The sequence below is a fragment of the Electrophorus electricus genome, chromosome 13 (assembly GCF_013358815.1).
Source record: "Electrophorus electricus isolate fEleEle1 chromosome 13, fEleEle1.pri, whole genome shotgun sequence".
NCBI classification, from domain to species: Eukaryota; Metazoa; Chordata; class Actinopteri; order Gymnotiformes; family Gymnotidae; genus Electrophorus; species Electrophorus electricus.
In genome coordinates this window covers 18,365,931-18,387,888 of record NC_049547.1, presented here as the reverse complement: position 1 = coordinate 18,387,888, position 21,958 = coordinate 18,365,931, and the positions used below count along the sequence as shown (strand labels likewise).

The 21,958-nt window shown below is 42.6% G+C and overlaps 1 pseudogene; it reads left to right on the top strand.

Annotated features, from left to right (window-relative positions):
• The window catches only part of LOC118242346, an 11,479-nt pseudogene extending 396 nt beyond the window's left edge, over nt 1–11,083 (top strand).
• The last annotated feature ends 10,875 nt before the right edge of the window (nt 11,084–21,958 follow it).

Below are 21,958 nucleotides of genomic sequence, written 5' to 3'. Positions count from 1 at the left end.
TCCACCCCCAGTTTGCTCTCTCGTCCTGCCCACCAGCAGCTAATGTCCGCCGCCGCAGCGCAGCACCTCCCACTGTATGCTGCATGCTCCACTGTGTGCCTATGGTAAAACATCGCCAAGTTTAGCCTTCTAGCCACTGTACTCCGCTCCCCAACTCACACATCAATCTCAGAGGCAGATGGATTCCTGTCTCCCATACTTGGATAAATGTTCTCTGTGAATACAAAACAGCAACATTTGTCTAGTGTACCGGAGACCTCTTGGAAGTTTTGTAGACAGCTGAGGCCGGGCTGTGCTAGCTGAGAGAGACGATATTTGAGCTTGAATCTGACTAGCACATGCACAGAAGCATAGGGTATTATGAAGGCTCTGCATGATATCGTGACCCAAGGTTGAGCTTACAGTAGGTGGCCATATTGCCTCATATCAAGGGCAGTGTACGTTGGAAGACCATAGCAGAGATGTGTGACCGAACTATGTACACGAGCGCATAACATGCTGCATTCCTTGTTTTCTCCCATTTTTGAGTGAAGCTAATTTATAGTGCCATCTGCCATCTCCTTTTAGAAAGCCAGTGCAGTGCCTTGGCTGTTGATGTGAGTTGTTTGGTCAAAGGAAAGAATTGAAAATGTGAATGGTGATCTCCATGTAATACTTAGACTTTAATGCCCTTTACCACTCATTCAGTGCTTGTCTGTGTTTATGTTTTCAAGTGTTACAGTGTGTTTTTATTTATGTGAAATTTGTTTTCAGTCTATCTGCAGTAGTGCACTTAAAGGGCCAGGAAGGTTAGTGGAACACATTTGCTCTGCCTCTGAACTCATAATTCCACTGTGACAACATTGTTCAATTCCGTCATAAAAAAAAAAAAAAAAACTGTTCCGAAATCTAGATTTGTTTAAATCGTGTCTGCCAGTGTATGTGAGTGTGTTGCAGTCTCTCTGACCCTCCACACCCATTAGTGCGTTCTTCCACTCGCTTCTCTCTCAAGGGAGGATTCAAGGGAGGATTCAGATCCATTCAGGTAATTTTGCAGTCTTCAAAAAATGCATTGAAAGACATTTCAGTAGCTCAGTGGTGCACCTGCACTCCACTCTGCTCCCCAGTTCGGAGGACGCCAGCACCTATGTTTAGTCTTTTATGTTTAGTCTTTTTTAGTCTGTTTCTCTTTATTTCCTTTGGACACCAGTGCTTTTTAATAATCTGTTTTGGATATGGTATGGCTGCTCCATTACCCAGGAGCCCATACAAAGGTTCATTTCTGCCTGCCTGCATAACTGCTGGAGGGAGGATTTTATGTCCAGAAAATGTTAAGATGGCAACAGCTCGGTGGGAGACAGTATGTGAGAATCACCTCTTAGGCTGATTTTACTGTTTCTCATGTAGAAGGAATTCCCTCACTGTGTTCCCATTCTGAGCATCAAAGCCAACTGGGATGGGGGTTTGTCACATTCTGAATTCTAGCTCATGTCATGATATTTTGTCAGCATTGGCATTGATAGACTCAGGTTATCAGTACAAATTTACATTCAAGATTAGTTGTCTATTACATATATATCTCCTCTCCTGCAATCATGGCTAATTAGCTGCATCCGTCATTTCTTTTAATTATTTAATTTTTCATGCTAGTTCAGTCACTCTTGTATTAGTGCCATGCATGTGAAACAGACTCTTGAAAGGTTTTCTTCTCGTATCTTGCATGCCTAGCCTAATAGGACATTCAAAATCCCTTGAAAATTTTAAACTTTTTTTTTTTAATGTATATATCTCCTCAACATTCCCAGTACAACTGCTGTAGAGTCCACGACTCAACTCTTGACTAAAGTCTTCACTTCGAGCCGAGCGTCTGAGCCGGCTGCTGCGGCATACGCCACGCTGCTCTGTGACCCTCACTCTCCACTCCTCTCCTCTCCCAGCTTTTCTAGAGCCCTCAGATGCAGACAGCCCAGCCTGCCATTCCAGGTAACAGCCCTTCCATTCCACCCGTGTCCAGCCAGCCCATCATGATGTTCCTGACGCCCATGCCCTTCAGCTCATCCCAGACCGCCCAGTACTACGTACTCCAGTAGTACGTGCCTCAGGTACCCAGAGCAGAGAAAAGCGCCTGTGCAAATATGTACACAGTGTAGCAAATGGGTTGAAAATCTGTCTATAAACAGGTTGGCCAGCAATAAATAAACTGCTCCTAAAATGTGTAGATAAAAATATGTTTTATCTTGGAAGCAGAAATGAGAAGTTCTAGTTTAGTTTTTTTTTCAGTGTAAAAACTAAATGTTTTTGTATTTTTTGTTTGTTTACTGCTTTGAATATCTCTTTTAGGAGTGTCCTATATGAATGGCCATGTCTGGTGCTAGGCCCTTTACCTCTGCTGTTCTGTTTCATTCTCAGTATCACCACAGTGGCCTTCCCTACGTGGGACATCCCCAGCAGTACTCCGTCCAGCCCACAGGACCCAGTACATTCTACCCTGGGCTCTTTCCTGCAGACTGCCCACTAGCATATGGTGAGTTTGGACTTCCCTTTCTCTACCCCCACCTGGGAAACCCACATGCGTGCTCTCACCGATAAAGAGACCTTTCTTCTGGGTATTCCTGCTGGCTGAAACTGGTTTTTCGTTTGCTCTCTAACTGAAACCAGTGCTTTTTTTTGGTCACCACTAGTGGCAGGGCCTTCATACTATCCTGGCCAGACCATATACACCAAATCTCCATCCATAATAGTGCATACAGCTCAGCAGCCTCCACCCACTAAGAGGGTAAAGAAAACAGTGAGTATTCCCCCTGCCTCAGAGGTGAAATTAATTTAATTGTGGATTGACTTAATAGATGCAAATAACTTGCTGTTCGCTAAGATCCGTATCCGAGACCCTAACCAGGATGGCAAGGATATCACAGAGGAGATCATGTCAGGAGTAGGCATTAGCCAGAACACAAGCCCACCAGTGGGACGTCCCTGCACTACCCCTACTGCTCCACAGGTAAGCCATTCAGTCCCGCAGCCCGAGCCCCTGATCGGCTGCAGGCCGCTGCTTCGCGTGATCCACTCCACAGGTCAAAGTACTCTCTCATGTAGTCCTCCCTCATAATAAGCTCTGAGCTGGATTGTTTGGTTGTTTGGCTGGCTTTCATTGTCTTGTCCTATTAAAAGCATCATACAATCAGCAACAAAAGCTGATGGTGTAGTTTGATTTCCAGCCTTTCTCTCTTCCTCCTTCATTGATTCGCTCGCACCGTTGACCCTCCTCCGTCATATTTGACTTGTTCCAGTAGCTTGTGTGATTGTGGCTGTTCTGATTTAAGAAGGCTTCTCAGATGTGTTTTGATGTTCCGACTTGCCGTGCCTATTCTTTCATCTGCCTCCATCTTAGTTCTCCCTCACAGCCACTCGAATCCTCCTGCTCTTCCCTCGTGTTCCCTCTACACAGACAGCCCACGTAAAGGCCCTGTAAGAACGATTCAGCCAAAACCTGAGCACCTCAGCTTCTCTGAGGAAAGGCCTCTCTTTAAAGGGAACACTCACTACTGCGTTGTTGCACTTACTTTGTGTCCTCTTTCCCTAAAAGTTAAGTGTTCCTCATTCCTCTCTTTCTCTATTTCCCCTGCCCATTTATTTAACCACCCCATGCTTGTCACATTTTGTGCCTTTGCGGCTGGATCTTTTGCCCTCTTGTGCTTTCTCATTTCCTCTCTCTCTCTCTTTGCCTCTTTTTCTACTCACTTCTCTAATTATGCTGTGCTGTGCTGTGCTGTTCTCACCCCCCCACGCTCGTTGCCATTCTCCTTCTTCTGCATGTGTGTGCAGTATTTCTCTCTCTCTCTCTCTCTCTCTCTCTCTCTCTCTATCTTTTCTGTCTTTTGCTAGTTTTTATGTCCACACCCTCATTATCCTCACATTTTCTACCTCAAATCCTAGCAGCTGAACAGCCAGGTAGCAGAGCAAGGTAATGTGATGTATAATGTGGACAGTGCTCAGGTCCTTCCTGCTCCCGTGGACTTGAAACCAGGTCAGGCCTCACTGTCCCTTTCAACCCTCTAACTACACATCACACACACACACAGCTGGTTTAGGGCTAGCTAGCACATGCATGAACTTCCTTATGAAACTAGTACTAGTTTTTGTGGATGGTTTGCTTTTGACTCCACTGATTTTTTTATTTTATTTAAATTTTTTTCCCCCTTTTTGGTGGTTCAACTTTCCCAACCCTCATCTGTGATTGGCTGTAGATGACAAGCCAAAGCTTGAGTGTGCAATGCTGAAGTCTTCATCACCAGCGCTACAGCCAGTCGAGCCTCCTGTGCAGCGACGATAGCCCGGCAGTCCTGCTTTTGCTCCTGCCCCTGTCTCTGCACATGGACCTGTCCCAGCTCCAGCTCCCACTCCTGCCCCCACCCCAGACTCTTATCCCCCTGAGAAATCAGAGCTTCCTCCCTCTGGCCTAGAACCAGCCCCCAATGTAGCCTCAGCTCCAGCTCCTGGCCCCTCCAAGCGTTTGTTAGCAGCAGAGGGGACAGACCCCCGCAGCGCTTCACCAAAGCCTGAGCCAGCCATCTCTCCAGAGCCAGAGAAACTGGAGGCCCAGCATGCCCCTCAGCACTGCCTATCTCTCCAATTCAGGTGCTCAAGGCTGTCAACGGGCTGGCCGAAAGAAATCCCACTCCTCCCTGCAGTGATCCGGGCTTCCAGCCCAGCCACACCTCCCAGCTACAGCCTGCCCCCAGCCCTCCTCGGCCACATGCTCCCATCTCAGAGCCCAGCCCCGCCGGCCTGGCCCTGGAGGCCTACTGTCCGGCGAAGGCTGCAATTCCAGCAGCCGGAGAGGCAGTTGCCACAGGCATGCTGACGCCCTCGTTGCCTTCCAGCACTGCTGCTCCTTCAGGCCTCACTCTCCCAGGCCAGGCTGTTATAGAGGCAGGCCTGGCCTGTGGAGCCTCCACTGGGGCAGAGCTGAAAGAGACTGGGAAGGAGCCAGAGGTCTTGCTGGAGGATAAAGTGGAGCCCATCTTACAGCCCAATCTTAGGCAAAGCTTGAGTCAAGGTAAATAACCACATGCAAGACATGCTATGTTAGGACACTAAAAAGACACCAGACTGATTTGTTATGTTTTACAGCTATTAGTTTACCCAACACCTGGAAGAAGCCAAAAGAGGACACTCCTGTGGGGCAGGCCCAGTGTCCTGACAGAGAGGTGATTCCTCTCTCCAGGTGCTCACTGTACCCCTCTCTGCATGCAGAGCCAGAGCTGAAGGATGGGAAGAGGCAGTATGATAGAGACTTCCTGTTGGCCTTCCAGTTCATGCCTGCCTGCATGCAGAAGCCAGAGGGGCTTCCTTACATCTCTGATGTGGTACTGGACAAGGTAAGCCTGCTAAAACATTGGCCTTAGGGGACCTTTAAAACCATTCCATGGAGAGGGGCTGATGGACTTTGACTTGACTCTGTTCTTTTCTAGATCAAACACCTCCCCGCAAGATCATCAGCAACGTTTCCATGAACAACGAGGTGCAGCTGAAGAAGGCCAATAATGCTTGGAAGCCTGGCATGAAAAGGGAGAACACACAGAACCCCGAGACCCAGAAAACTCATCTCAGCACCTCACTCCGCCGTACCCTGTTTTCAGATTTCAGAGTCACATCCTGTTATGGTGGGCTTGAAAGCTACTTAATTTTTTTTTCGAAATATGCTCTTCAAGAATTGGGGTCATTGTTTAATTGGGTGGGTGTGTGGGGAGTGTGCACGAATGTAGCTATGCAGGGGGACATTGGTTTCTAGTGTAAACAGGGGGTGTGATGATACTGAGGGCCAGATCTTGTGTGCTTGTTGTTCCTTGTGTTGATTGTGATGTTGATTTTGGTGAAAGAGTATTGTAGATTATTGAAGTGAGGTGTTCAGACTGAGTTAAAAAAGAGTAGTTTTGTTTTTGATGCATGCATAAAACTTTTTCCATTGCAATTCAGTAGTAAGTTTCTCTAGTGAGTAATGGTACTTTTTTGTTTGTCAGTTCGCAAGTATAGTTTTCTTGGATTAATGTTGTATGCTGTGGAGACCTTTTCTGTCCCAGTGATTGCTGACATATCTCCTAGCAGACACTGCTGGAGATGAGGGCCGAGGGATATTTAGAGAGTGTGATAAAAGGTTGGCAGCTTCCTGCCAAAAATGTTTTATGGGTGTACTGTGCATTATGGCATGCATATAGTTATCTACTGTGTTTTGTGTGAACAGTAGCGTATTCTGTGGATGATCTTGTATATATTTTAGGTTAGTGGCCAGTGGTTGTGTTAAAAATATTCTTGCAAATTTGTGTGCAATTCAGCATTGGGAGAGATTGACAGATGTTCATTGCATTGTCTGGTCGGTAGGATTATTATTGGATCAGATTTGGTTATTATGTATTTATTGTTTTTTTGTAGGAGTTATATGTTGATTAAATCTGAAATTCTTATAGGTAGTTCTAATGGGTTTTCTTTTAATTTGAATTTGGAGCACATGAGGGGTTTTAGTTGATAAGATTTGATAAACTGTTTGCTGCCAGTGCTACACTTCTCGGAAATTGTGATTGATGTATGATGCCTTTTTCAGTCTACATAGTAAAGCTGAGTGATTTTTGTTCATGACGAAGTTCCAAATGGCAGAGTAAAAATTTGGTGAAAGTGAGGAGTTAGTCATTATGTGGAAGAACTGCTGAATTTAACAAAAGATTGGGATCTTTGTAATGGAAAGCTTAGTCAGTAGTCTGTTTTCCTCTCCAGGAGCTTTTCCAGAAGGTGCGCAGTATCCTGAACAAACTGACACCGCAGATGTTTAACCAGCTGATGAAGCAGGTGATGGACCTCACCATCGACACGGAGGAGCGCCTCAAAGGTGTCGTTGACCTGGTTTTTGAAAAAGCCATCGATGAGCCCAGCTTCTCTATGGCCTATGGCAATATGTGCAGCTGTCTGGCTAAGGTGAGTAACATGTTCCCATACATTGCTGCTGAAGTTCCATACAAAAACAAATGCCACACAGAAGTGAATTCTGTTCGAACCACTCTAAATTGACATGGAGCTTTAATCAGCTTCTGTGTAGTAACAGAACTCTCAACACTGTCTTATACCCAAGTGTTTCTCCTACATGTCTTTCCTGTGTAGTTAAAAGTACCCATTGCAGACAAGCCCACCAGCACTGTGAGTTTCCAAAAGCTGCTGCTGAACCGCTGTCAGAAGGAGTTTGAGAAGGACAATGGCCAACAATGATGTTTTGGAGAAGCTGCGACACCAGCTGGAAGCGACCACTTCAGTAAGCACCGCTCCTGTCTAGTTTACCCGACTCACCAACCCACAGATCAGGAGAAAGGGGACTGAAATCAGCAGCAGTGCTGGGAGGCGGCCAGGTCGTTATCGGGTCCAAGCGTGTTGTTTCTTGCTTTTGTCTTTGTTCTGGTTACTCCTTGCAAGGCCAGCGAGCGGGAGAGGCTGGAGGAGGATCTGGAGGAGGCGAAGGACAAGGCCCACAGGAGGTCCATCGGCAACATCAAGTTCATCGGGGAGTTGTTCAAGCTGCGCATGTTGTCGGAGGCCATCATGCACGACTGCGTGGTCAAGTTATTCATGAACCACAACGAGGAGAGCCTGGAGCGTCTGTGCCACCTCCTCACAGCCATCGGCAAAGACCTGGACTTGGAGAAGGCCAGGGTAAGCAGGCCGCGGTCCTGGTCTGGGTTGATTTAATATTCTCAGCACATGTTCAGCACTTGCATCGGTTTATCTTTATTATGTCATGTAAAGGTTTACGGTGCATGCGTAGATGAGTGCTAGTGTGCAGTGCCGCGACTGTGCACGTTTTTCCGGATTTTGTCCATGATGCGTTTTTCACAGCAAGTACTTTACACAACAAAACTGAATGAAGATGTTTTGAATATTGTATCTTGACTGTCCATTTTGTCTCTGGTAGGAAGAGCAGTTGTAATGTTGACAGTTCAGTCACCATCTAGTGTGACAGTTATTGTCCTGGTCTTTTTTATTGTATTTTAAAAAAATGTTTTTACATTTCCATGCATGCTTTTAACCAAAAAACAAGCATGTTTAAATGTTGTCTATAAAAGTTTTGCCATCAGTGTTTTCTGTTGCTTGCCTGTTGCCTGCACTCTGACTACAGGGTAGCCAACTAATTAGGATCATCATCTATAGTGCGACTAGCATGCTGTGCTGATATCAGTGTATTATTAGGCCTTGGCAATGATTTTAAAAGTGTCCAAGTTCATGTTGTTTAGTGAAGTTGTTAGTGTGGTTGTTAGCTCTGCTCCTACTGCAGCTGACAAAATGAAAGGCTTTTATTCAGAACTGGTCAGCTGTTAGAAGGTTTTGTCCAGGCCCATGGGAGCGTGCTCTCACAGCCTCCTCCACGTTTTCTGCGTCCTGCTGCTGCACACTGGATTCCCCAAAGCCAAGTGCAGCTGATTACAGCACAGCTACAGCCACAGTGGCAGTGAACTGCTTTACAGCACTGACCAACGTGCAAGGCAGCAGGGTTTACATAAGAGTCATAAGCGTCTTGCGACATGAGTTTAGCTGAGAGCAGACCTGATCGAATCGAAAGGTGAAGAATACCTGAAATTTGTCAACATTTCTCTTACACACTCCTCTCTCTCTCTCTTTCTTTCTTTCTTTCTTTCTTTCTTTCTCTCTCTCTCTCTCTCTCTCTCTCTCTTTCTTTCTCTCTCAGCCACAAATGGATCACTACTTTAGTTATATAGAAAGGACAGTGAAGGAGAGGAGGGCTTCCTCACACATTCGGTTCCTGCTCCAGGACGTCATCGACCTGCGACTGGTTAGAGACTCTGCCTGTGTTTGTGTGTTTGTGTTTGCCATTCCAGCACATGGTGATGCAAAAGTATGCATCTGCTGATTTTGCTTTTCTAGCATAACTGGGTGTCATGGCGAGCTGACCAGGGGCCCAAGACCATTGAGCAGATCCACAAGGAGGCCAAATTTGAGGAGCAGGAGGAGCAGAGGAAGGTGCACCAGCAGCTGCTGTTCAAGGACAACAAGAGGCGAAGGTGTGGCCCTCAAATCCATGACAGCCTTTTTCACCTGGCTGTGCGAGGCCGAGGACAAGTCCAAGGACAATTGACAGGAGGATGGACACATTTGCCAATGTGTGCTAAAAGACAATACAGTAATTCAAAACAATAATAAAACTGTGTGACAAAGAAACAAACGTTCAGACACTAATTTATTTTTGCTTTTTCCTTTATGAACTGCAGACAAAACTAAATGTAACATTTGCAGATGTTCAAAACAAGAGGCAGAGGTGAATATAGAAATATTATTATTTATTTTTATTTTATTCTTCCTTGGTTTCTCCTGAATTCAGATAGGCACTGCCCATTAGATTTCAGTTTTTTTGTTTGTTTGTTTATTTTTTGCTAATTTCAAACCAGTCCTAGGATTTTCACACAATCTGAGTGAAATTGGTGTCAAAATATTTGCAAGAGTCTGAATCTCAATAATTATTTAAACAAAAACCTGACATAAAAAATACAGCTGCCCTATTCCAGGCTAATATTAGTAGTACAATGTAGTAGTACAAAGGTCAGGCTTTAACTTTAATTTTAACTAGCTGTAACTCCTGAACGACATGTTCAGATTTCATGAAATTTAAAAGACTTATACCAGTATTGACTTTGAGGTAGCTTACCAAATGTAGCAGTTTTGTCAATATGGGGCATTATAATATGCAGATAACTGTTTCTCAACAATTGCTCTTGTGATCAAGATGAAATTTTGCATACTGCTTCTGTAAGCAAGCTGGAGGATTCTTAAGGATGACTCAAACATTGGCTAATGTTTTTCAGGTAATTGGCTAATCATTTTTCAGTGGGCTTCAAAGGATGTAATGTAATTTAGTAAGAACTGGCTTCAGTGGACTGCTACAACATTGATTCTTGTAGAAATTACTTTGAATTTAAATATCCTACTGCTTTTTATGTTGCTGATGAACTGTTACACACTAGTCGTAGGACCTTTCTCCAATCTTCACAAATTTGGTATCAAAATATTGATGAGACTGAAACAAGTTGATATTTGTACGGAGTATTGCCCCTACATACCTATCAATCCTTCCAAGGTGTACTGATTCATTGAAAACAGCTGAAAAAAATTAAAACTTCTTTGAGTAATTCTTATGAAACTTGACATGAGTACCGATTTATGGACTTTGAGCTAGCATGGCAATTATAGGACATTTTTGCCAATAGAGCCCCTCTGACATATGAAAAGGTATTTAAAAACAGAAAAATGAGTCAATCCCATTGTGTTCAAATTGTGCATGAGAAATGTGGTGCAATACTTTGTGACTATTCCACAAATAAATTCAATATGTTTCATAAACCTTATTTTAACCTGAAAAAAAGGCGACAAACGAGACCTGTGACCCCAGGGGGAAATCATGGATCAGATGCCTTACACCAAGTCACTGTGTAAACAACACCAGGTTCATGTTTTAGTGTGAGGAATGAGTGCAGTAGTGTTTTGAAAGAGCAAACACAAACACTAACAATAAGAGAACAAAGAAAACATTTTTGAATTACTTACTGAGATCATTCTCATAGCAAGTTCATTACATCTTGTGTACTTATTGTAGTGCAGTGAGCTGTTTCTATATTGGCTGACAGAAGGAGCAGACCTGTTCAAGTCACAGATCCATTTACATTTAAACAACAGAATCTTGTCAGTGAAGGATGTACTTTCTCAAAACCTTTTTAACTGGTATCTTGCCTCTGTGTCTCTCTGTGTTCGCAGGACAGGGACCACTGCACGTCTCGCAGCAGGACACCTTTCCAGTGATGACTCCCCTCGTGTGGAATTAGTTCATGGCTGTTTAGTCTTATACTTATCCACAACTAGTATTAGTCCATTTACTATTTCTTAGAAGTGGGGATCAAGAACATTGGAAGACGTGAGTAGTTTTTTGGAGCAATAAAGATCAATACATAAAAACAGGCAAATGACCTGGTTATACCCAAATACATCAATAAACACATCAAACAAAAATAATGCTTAGGTATGAATTTTCTTCACTTCGTGACCTATTATGAAGCTTAACTTGTTATGAACTGACACGTGTGATAACGTTCACACATTTAGCTGCAATTCTTTGTTTAAACTCAGAGGGTTAAATGGAGCTCGCTCAGATGATGGTGTTGACTGCTTCAAGGATTTTCACTAGAAGTTATATAACTGCAAGTTATATTATCGATGACTAAGTGTATGCAGCGCAGAATTCTTTATTCGTAATGTAATACATGTCCTATTTAATTCTACAAGATAAACAGGTTGGAAAATATTTCTGTAAAATAGATTATGATTATTTTTGGAATATAAGCCATGCAAACATTGTAAGTGGACATCATGGAAAAATATAAAATAAAAGAATAGTATAGCATACAGTTACAGGGTATGCCTGTTTTCATTGATTACTAGGGAAGCTCTTTGTCTCCATCTTGTGGCCATTGTTGTCTTAGCAAACAACCATATCAACATCAGTGACATGAAGTTATAGAAATTAATTAAAACTGAAACGTATTTTTATAAACACATTTTGACAGTGTGTTTTACATATTCTGGTTGAATATGACATTTATGTCGACAAGATTATAAAAAACACAATCATACATTTACCTGATACTTATATCCAAAGTGACTTACGAGTGAGTATAACTTGAGCAATTGAGGGTTAAGGGCCTTGCGCAGGGAACCAACAGTGGCAACTTGGCAGCAGTAGGGCTGGAACTGGTAAGCTTCTGACTATAAGTCAAGTACCTCAATCACTGAGCTACCACTGATCACTGCTGTGGCTGATCATAAATGTTAAAATTTACAATGTTGGTTACTAAACAATTGAAAAAACATTTTGGAACATGTATTTATTTCATTTCCCCTTACCTTTGACAGCACAGCTAGTCCAGACCTCTGTATGTATCTTCTTACCCCTTCTCTCTGCACACAGAAAATAAAACACATTGAGAAGAGACGAATTGCCCAAAGGCTAAAAAAAAGACATATAATGACAAAAGGAAAAGGTAAATAGATAACAGTAGATGTGTTAATATAAAATCAAAAGACATCTAAACAGAACTCAATGCAATAATTAGTGTTAGATGTGTATAAAGAGTGTAAATATTGTTTGTTTGGTACTTTGGTGTTGGATACTGGTGAAAGGGAGTGACTGCCATTTTTGTTGGGTGTGGGATTTGCCTCTGTTTGTGTGTCAGTAAATTAGGAAGGTCTGTTGTATGTTTCTTTTGTTTGTTAGGTTTATTTAGGGTGTATTCTTTTTCATTAGTGTGGGTTTTGTTTATTGTTTTGGCCTGGGTCACTCCTGAACAAATTGCACCAGAAAGATTATTTGTGAATAATAATATCCTCTGTAAAATATACCTGTAAGGGTTGGTGCCAGGCCGAGGCTCCTTCCGGCCACCCTCCCATATACAAATTACGGGATTTCGACGGGGAAAATATACATGGGACCTTTTATGAACAGGAGCTGCAAAAGATTATAGTGGGAAAAGACAAAGCCTTTAAAATAGAAAAGATTCTATCTGAAAAAACTAGGAACAGAAAAAAGATTTGCTTGATTTTTATTTCTGGATTCCGGCGGAGGATGTCCTTAACGTTGTAAAAGATTAAAAGGGGGTGCTAAAACCAAATTGAAATTATAATCCGGTCACCATGGAAGAGAACGGATTCTACGTGACTCTACCGTGCAACGCCTCCAAAGACATGTACCTCGATAATAAGATTTCGTGCTACACAACCAAATTTTTGAAGCCTATAGAGTTGGTGGGGGGATGGGAGGTCACACTCACCGAGCCTCATCACTGAACCATACAAGAAGCATGCAACCCACATTACAAAACAAGCTAGTGATCTTGCCCCCAAGAAAGATGATAGTGTCATTCCTAGATCTTCCTAAGTTCATGACCGTTTACTCAGTACACACTAAATAGAAATAAAGATGCAGACTCTGGAATTAATTGAAGAGAATAGCTGGTCCCGTCTTTATTCTGAGCTCAATGTTACAAACGAGACATTGTCCAGAGAATGTCTAACAGTCTCAAGTGGGCACACATTTTATACATTTTCTTCAAGGACCCTTAACCATTTTTATTTTTTCATAATACTTCTCCAGGTTCCTCTATTGCTCTCCAAACCAAACATTATTCAATACTTACACCAAATGGTTCTTGGTACCATTATGTTCACCCTGAACTACTTCTATTTCTTTCTGCTCTATTCTATATCACCAGATGCCCATATATGTTCTTCCGGTGATGTCCATATTATCTCTTTCAGTGCTTGATCAGGATGTCCCAGCCTTGAATCCAGGCTCTCCCTTTGACTGCGGCCACTAGAAGCCTGTCAAAGAGGCCTGAAGATTTACACTGAAGCCTACAGAGGCCTTTCCTGCATGAAACCAGATTATTCTGGACCATCCATACTTTTGTGCTTACAATATCATTTTATTACCTCAATGGCTTGTTTTGGTTAGCTGTCTGTGTTGGGCTGCATACAGCATTCTCTATGTTTACAGCCTTAGCTGATTCAGGAGCCGAGGGTACCTTCATACACACCCATCTTGTACAGGAATTGGCATTCCAGTAGAACCATTACACTTCACCTGGCTGCTCTGGATGAATCACCACAAGGGCACTCCATTCAGAACTCATCTCATTTCAGGTCATAGAAGCCTCATCATTTCCAGTCATTTTAGGTCTACCTTGGCTAGAACAACATAACCCATGCATATCATGGCCCCAAAAGGAAATGTATGTCATCTCAATGTATGAGGAATTGTTTGACATTACCTGTTGTTCAGTTATGTTTCAGCACTATAGATAGTCCTGCTGATGACCAAACCTTTTCCCTCCCTCCAGAATACCAAGATCTCTCTATGGTCTTTAGTAAGAGTCCTTATAACTGTCCTTATGACTCTTTTATTGAGCTCCTGGAGGGAGCCGTATTCCCCAAGGCTCATATTTACCCTCTCTCCCAAGAAGAAGATGAGAACATGGAAGAATATATAGATGAAGCACTGAGCCAAGGCTTTATTCAGCCATCCACTTCCCCCCTGGCATCTGGCTTCTTCTTTGTGAAGAAGAAAGATGGAGGTCTTCACCCCTGTATTGATTACTGAAATCTCAATCAAATATCGAAGAAAGATGCATACCCACTACCTCTTATTCCCGTCACTCTAGAATAATTACGAGAGGTCAAGATCTTCACTAAATTAGACCTCCGTAGCTCTTATAATTTTATAAGGATAAAGAAAGGTGATGAATGGAAAACCACCTTTATTACCACCAGAAGTCACTATGAGTACAAAGTCATGTTGTACGGTCTCGGTGTGGCTCCATTTGTCTTTCAGGCCTTCGTCGATTATATCCTTTGTGAATACATTGGAAAATCCGTTATTGGTTATATTGATGACATCCTCATCTATCCCCCTGACATTGAAATCCATGTATAACATGTATGAGCAGTACTGAAGGCTCTTCTGGATAAAGGATTATATGTAAAGGGAGAGAAATGTGAGTTCCACCTTCCAACTATAACTTTTCTAGGATACGTGATCAGCCATGGTGAAATCACTATGGATGATAAGAAGATCAAAGCCATCTTCCAGTGGCCCATTCCTGTTATAGTTAAAAAACTCCGGAGATTCTTGGGATTTGCAAACTTTTACCGACGCTTCATATGGAATTTGAATTTTATGGAATTTTAGCAGCATTGCAGCATTGCAGCTCCTCTCACAGCCCTCCTGAAAGGAGCAATAACCAAGCTACTTTGGAATCAGGAGGCTGATCAAGCATTCAGGAAACTGAAAGAAGCTTTAACCACAGCTAGAATACTTCGACATCCTGACCCTTCCATTCCATTTGTCGTGGAAGCTGATGCTGCTAACATCGGGGTAGGAGCTGTACTTTCACAACGATATGACAAGTCCAAGTTACACCCAGTGGCTTATTTCTCCCGTAAATGATCAATGGCAGAGCATAACTATGGAATAGGAGAACGTGAACTTTTTGCCAATAAACTGGTCTTAGAAGAGTGGAGGCATTGGCTAGAGGGGGCTAATCATCCCTTTTTAGTTATCACCGACCATAGAAATTTGGAAAACATGCATGCAGCTAAACAAATGAACCCACATCAATCAAGCCCATTGGTCTTTGTTCTTTTCAAGGTTTAATTTTAAGATTATATTGTCCCGGGACCCGCAATAGAAAAGCTGATGCCTTATCCCGCATTTTCCTGGAGGAGACAGAAGAGGAATCTAGCAAAAAGGAAGCTATGCTTCCTAGCTGGATACACCTGTCATCTATACGATGGGAAATAGTTGATTAAATAGACAAGTGTATATAAAATAGATGATGAAATAAACAAGCCATACAAGACACAGTCATCCCAACGGAATGTCCGTCAGGAAAACATTATGTACCTACCTTGTGCTGTGACCATCTGTTGAAGTGGGCTCATTCCTCGCTGGTTCAGGGCTATGATAAGCGATATTCATAAGTATATTTCTTCATGTTCAATTTGCAGTCAAAGCAAGATGCCTAAGACCCTACCCACAGGAAAGCTCATGCCTCTTCCCGTATCAGAAAGTCCTTGGTCTCACATCACCTTAGATTGCGTTACTGACCTCCCTTGTTCCGAAGGGAACACTACTGTCCTCACTGTAGTTGATGGATTCTCCAGGGGTGTGTGGTTCATTGTGTTTCCGAGTATGCCTACAGCCTGCCAAACTGTGGAAGCCTTGTTTAACCAGGTGTTCCATATATTTGGAATCCCAGAGGACATATGATCATATTGGGGACATCAATTCACATCTCGAGTTTGGGCTCCCTGTATTGAACAAATCGGGGTAGCTATTAGTTTTACATCCACAGTCAAATGGCCAATTCCTACATTGTTTTTATATGAACAATCCATCAGACCGGTCCAAGTTCCTCTTATTGGCAGAAATGACCCAAAGTTCACTTACTAGTTCATCCAGTGGCTTGAATCCTTTTTAATGTATTTTAGGTTATCAGCCTCAAATGTCCCATGGACTTCCATATCAGCTGGTTATCCCGCTGTGGATGATTGGATGCAGCGGAGCGAAAGGCTATGGGAGGAAACACATCAGTGTATTGTATGAGCTCTCTGAATGTATAAGGAAATTGCAAACAGGCACAGAGGGGAGAACCCGATATACCAACCTGGTGACAGAGTGTAGCTCTCTACACAGGACTTCCGCAAGCCGGGGTCATGTCGCAGGTTAGGTCCCAAGTATATCGGTCCATATGAAATTACCAAGCACACTAATGAAGTCACATATCAACTCAACTTACCTGCTCACTTGCGTGTTTTGAGGTCATTTCATGTGTCCCTTCTTAAGTCTGTTGTTCCTGTTGTGGCCTTTGGATGAGGTCGCCCCTGAGGTCACTCCTGTATTAAGTATGTTGGTTGCTGTCATTAGAGTGTATTGTTTCAGAAGTGTTTTGTCTCTTCGCAGAGTGTGATTTTCAAGAACTTTAGTAAGCAGATGACTTATTTGTATCATCTGTTTTGGTAGGACAAAGCCCATCCATGAGCCAAAGGAAGCTGAGGTAGGCCCCATTCCATGAAAACACAGGGAGTGTGTGAACCAGGATACCAACACAAGCATACATGCAAGCTGACGCCTACCCTTCCCTTGTGCAGCTGTTTGGCCAGTAGACAACTAATGAAAAACATTTCAAAAGCATTTATACAGAAGCCACTGTTCAAATGGCTCTCTGTGCAGTGAGGAAACATATCATAAGGAAGTGCAAATTCCACTAAAGTTTAAGTAGGATCACTGAATTCAAAGTCTAGAGCACTATTACACTATGACTTCTAATGATAGCGTAAAAACAGTAAAGTCGTATTCCTTTTTTTGTAAAGGAATGTAAAAGTTTATGAAATATTCTTAAAAAGAGGACAATTTGATGAGGAGCTTGGTCTTGCACAGCTACCAAAACCCAGGACTGAACCAGGAGTCTTTTGATATTCAATCTAACACTCACCCAGCTGAGCTATTTCAGCTAGTGACTAAGTACTTTTGCCTGGTTTTGATCGAAATGTTACCAATGAATGTAGCTCATGTTCATGTCAGAGGAAACTGTCACCTTTATCCCTGGTGAGCTAGTGGCTAGGATTCTCTTTCAAACTTAATTTTTATGTGGAACAAAAAGAAATATGAATACCTTGCTTTATGACCTTCTAATGCTCATGCATACCAAGTCCAGTATGCATACAAACATCGTCAGTATACTAGGAATACAGAGTTTGAAAATTGTTTGTCAGAAGCATCAGAGCTTTATTGCTGGTGGGTGAGTGGCCAGGATTCAACACTCTTACCACTGCGACTTGTGCTCAATTCCTGGTCAGGGAAAGGTCTTTGTTTTTGCTCAATTAAAACAGAAGCTTGTATGTGAAAAAACAAACTTCCTTTGAGTCAGATTTTAACTGACAGACTAAGGATAACAGTTTAACTTCTACAGTCCTCCACTCTACCAACTGAGCTATTGAAGGCAACAGACATGTAATCCCATAGGTCCAAACACCAGTATGTTGGCAAGAAACAAGGCCAGATATAGATGTTTGAATTGTTAAGTTCATTTGACACAAAGAAGAAACATTGCATTGTACGAGCTGGAGATGTTCAGCTCCCAACAGATATCTCTTGATTACATTTGGATGCATACCGGACTTTGTGTACATGACTGGAAAAAGGACATAATATATTAATAAACTTTGGAAACCATTTATCAAACACATTCAAATACACATGTAAAATGTAGAAAATGTATAAAAACACAAGTGAACAAGTTTAAACACACAACACACAAGTTTACAGGTAACAACATACGTACATAAAGTATTTTACAACAAATATAACTTCTTTAAATGGGGCTCTCCTCACAACTTTTCTTGACACCATCCCACGATTGGTATATTTTCAATCCCACGTGCATTATATTTGTCATAATTCAAATATACTTGAATTTGACACCATCCCACATATGGCATATTTACCATCCCAAATGCATTATATTTGACAGTATATTTGACAAACCAATAAAATCTAATTGAATTGGGATTTTCATCCCATCTGTAATATATTTGAGAGATCAATGAAATTTAATTGAATTAAGATTTTCATCCCATCTGCAGTATATTTGATCATTAAAATGATTTATTATGACTCACCAAGTATCTATTTCTGTCTTTGTCTAAGGCCATACTGCTGGTTACTGCTGGTCTTTAAGATGTAACCTTAGTAAGGGCGGCCCAGATTTAGACATTGGTAGTGTTAGTTTCAACATATCTCCCACAAATTCAGAGATCTGATGATCCCATTTCAAATATATTCCAATCAAGAATATATAGGGGTTTTAGACAGTAGAATTTCACAACTCTTAAGACAGATATGGGGTCAAGGAGAGATGTGGTTCAAGGAAAATTGGTATTAAGATCACTCCTTTTTATTCATTCCTTGCCATTAATTAGTCATGGCTTCACGTCATATATCAGACTATGACTTTCTATACTCTTTCATATGAGACAATTGTACTCCACACATGTTTGCTCTCAAGCTCAAAACATTACAAACACATGCGCATACACCCCTTGTAACTACAACAACACAATGAATTAGTAAGTTGCAATTGTTGCAGCACTTATGAAACATAAAAGGGATCATTTATAAAAAACAAAACAAAAAAAACCATTTAGGTATATTTTATGTGATGTGAGTTTCACATATACTGCAGCTGAGTATGTGTAGGGCTAACACACCATTTCTAATCACCTTTTTACTTTCATTATCTAACTGTTCCTTTGTTTTTACTCTGATGGCCAAAATGTGTATTCTTCAGTTTCCTCTACTTCAACTTATAAACATAAAATTATGTGAGCCTATTTTGTGTTCATTGTCACAATCAGTCCCTCCTGGGTTCCATGTTCTCCATCTTGTGTTTTTTATTTCCATTGCACAGTTTCGTTTACTCCGTCCCTTGTTTGATTTTCAACACCTGTCCCTCATTTCTAGTATTAAGTTCATGTATTTAAACCCTGTCTGGATCCCAGTGTGTTGCTGTTCATTTGAATGGTTGCATTTATGTAATTGTGAATGTGTTGGTTTGTACTCCGGGTATTCTAGCCTTCATGTTTCTTAGCCCTGAGTTTTCCCTAGTCTTTGTTATAGCCTGCTTATCCTGTTTGCCTCCGTGTGTTTGTTTTGTTAATCATGTATACGTGCACTCTCCATGCCAGCTCTTTGACCCTGGACTGCCTTAACGACTCTGATTCTGGATTCGCCCCTATTAAATCTCGCTCTTCTCCGCACATGCGTCCACCTCCTTACCGCTCAACGTTACATTTATACATAATTCATTTCCCATCACTCACTTCTTCCGTAGCCTGTTATTACTTTTCCATAAACAACTTGGACTGCTTGATTTTATTTAGTGATGTGGAGAGATGACTAAGCAGACACATACATGGAGCCTGAGGGGTGGGGAGTGTGGGGTGGGCCTCTAATAATTGCTTTCAAGCTGTTTCATTCTAATAGTTTAGAAGGGCACAGATCTGCAAACCCCATCACAGTTGGAGCGTCTGTGCAATGGAATGCTCCCCCCGCAAGTCACGTGGTACGGCCCACCACGTGCAGGGGGATTCACGATTGTCTAATTTGTAACCACATCTCCCTGGGATAGCACACACCTGCATGGGGTTTAATGTTAAGTGTTTGTCTGTATTTAAACCCTTGTCAGTGTATGCTCCCTTGTTGGTCATTGTCTATGTAGATATTGCTGTCAATGTCTTTGTAGTGGTAACGTTCATTTGTGTAGCCACCTTCGATGTTTATATAATCCTTCTTAATGTTAAGTTGTTAAGTGTGTATTCATATTCATCTTTAGTGTCATGTGTGAGTGCCACTGTTGTCATCTACGTCATGTGTTAATAAACATCTGTCAAAGTCGAGGGATTCTGTGCATCCTGCTCCGTGCCCTGCGGCACTCGGGCCGTTACAGAATGACCAACCACCACAGGACACCAACTTCTTCGATGGGAAATGGACTTTCTACAGGGATGTGTCTAAGGACATCGCAAGCTGCTACCGGGATCCCTGGATCTTGGGCAGAGGACTGCAACCGGACTTTGCGGTCACTCCGGATGAGGAGTGGAATGCCCCCTGGAATCTCCTCGGGGGAGCCTAGAGCTACCAAGCCAGGACTGCAGAGAGCTGGGGGGCTCCAAGGGGACCGCAGTGAAGGTGGTTTGGTGGAGCCAACTAAATCTCTAGCTAGCGAAGGAAAAGCCCAAGTTCTTCCTCTTCCATGAACACGCCAGGAATACTGGATGGGTCCGCCCAAAGTCCCAGAGCTCAACTGCATCTGGTGCGCTCCTAGAGCGGCTGGCAAAAGAATGACCGTTAGGGAGAGTAGCACGTTCAGAGCCGGGGCAGACATGCACCCCTGCGTTTCCAGTGGGGCCAAGGACACGCCTCCACTGGCTGTGCCACTAGCAGGCGCTGCATACTGCACCTTACGTGTGTGTCTGCACCTTTTGTGTGTTTACAGGCGCATCGCCACGATGTGTGGAGTGTACCGGACTGCCCTGAGAAGGGCACAGACTCTTGCCTTTCTGCCTGCTACGTCGAGGTCTTCCGTGTTGGTGGTTTCTAGCTCACCTTGTGTTGGATGGGCACCAGACCTTAGTTAGTTGTATTTGTGTGTATGTATACATGGCGGCCTGGGAATCGCAGTCCTGGGATGGAGGCGTCGGGAGCCGCACCCCTTGGTAGGCATAGGCACATAGTCTAGCCTTCCGCGTGCAAAAGGATTCACATTTGTCTTTTGTGATCACGCCCTCCTTGATGGCACACACCTGCTTAGGGTTTAGTGTTGTCTGTCTGTTTTTAAACCCCTGTTGTTGTGTGCTTCCTCAATGGTCATTGTTTGTGTAGCCTCTTCTAATGTTTTGGTCATTGTCGTTAGCATGACGTGCATTTATGTTCACCTCTAATGTTAGGTGTGAGTGCCACCATTGTCGTATGTCAATGAATGTTTGTCAAAGTCGAGGGAGTCTGTGCATCCTGCTCCATGCCCTGCGCCACTTGGGCCATCACAGTCTGAAACTCACATCGACCATAAACCTTTTTTTAATAACAAATGTAAGTCTAGTTTTATCCCTCTTACAACTTTTATTTCACTGTTTATATTTTACACTGTTTTATCGGTTTTTATGTTGTATGATTTTATTATCCAGTGTTTTATCTTTACGTTTGTAATATTTTTTTATCATGATTGTGTGTTGTTCAGTCTATTATCCTCATCTTCTATTCATAGTGAACCACAATTGCTGCAAACATCCTCTTCCTTTCCTCCCATTCTTTTCCTTTCTCATCTCTTCCTTCTCCTTACGTTCTTGGGCTTTTTTCAGCTCCTTCTGGCGTTTTTCTGCCTGCTTGGCTGATTTTCTTTGCTCTTTGGCTTGCTGCTTCAGCAACTGTTTCTGATTCATCTCCTCCAACATTGCGAACAGTCTCATCACCCTCTCCCGGTGCTCCCGTCTTTCCTTCCATTCCTTTTCCAGTTTCTTACGTTCTTTAATTTCCATTCGCTTCTCTTTTTCTATTGCCTTTCTCTCCTTTTCTCTGACTTTTTCCTCTGCTTTTTCGATCTTTTTCAGAATGTTCGACAGGTTTTTATCCATCTTCTTTTTCAGGGCCGCTTCACTTGTCTGCTGGATTCCATCCTGTTCTTCCTCCATAAGAACTGCCTGCAATTTCTCCACTCCCAACTTAAACTGGGAAATCCAGCCTCTCTGAGGGAACAGATACCAATTAATTAAGCTCTTAACCAACAATTAAGTTCTCCTATTCATAACAGCCCAGACAACTGCTGCCACA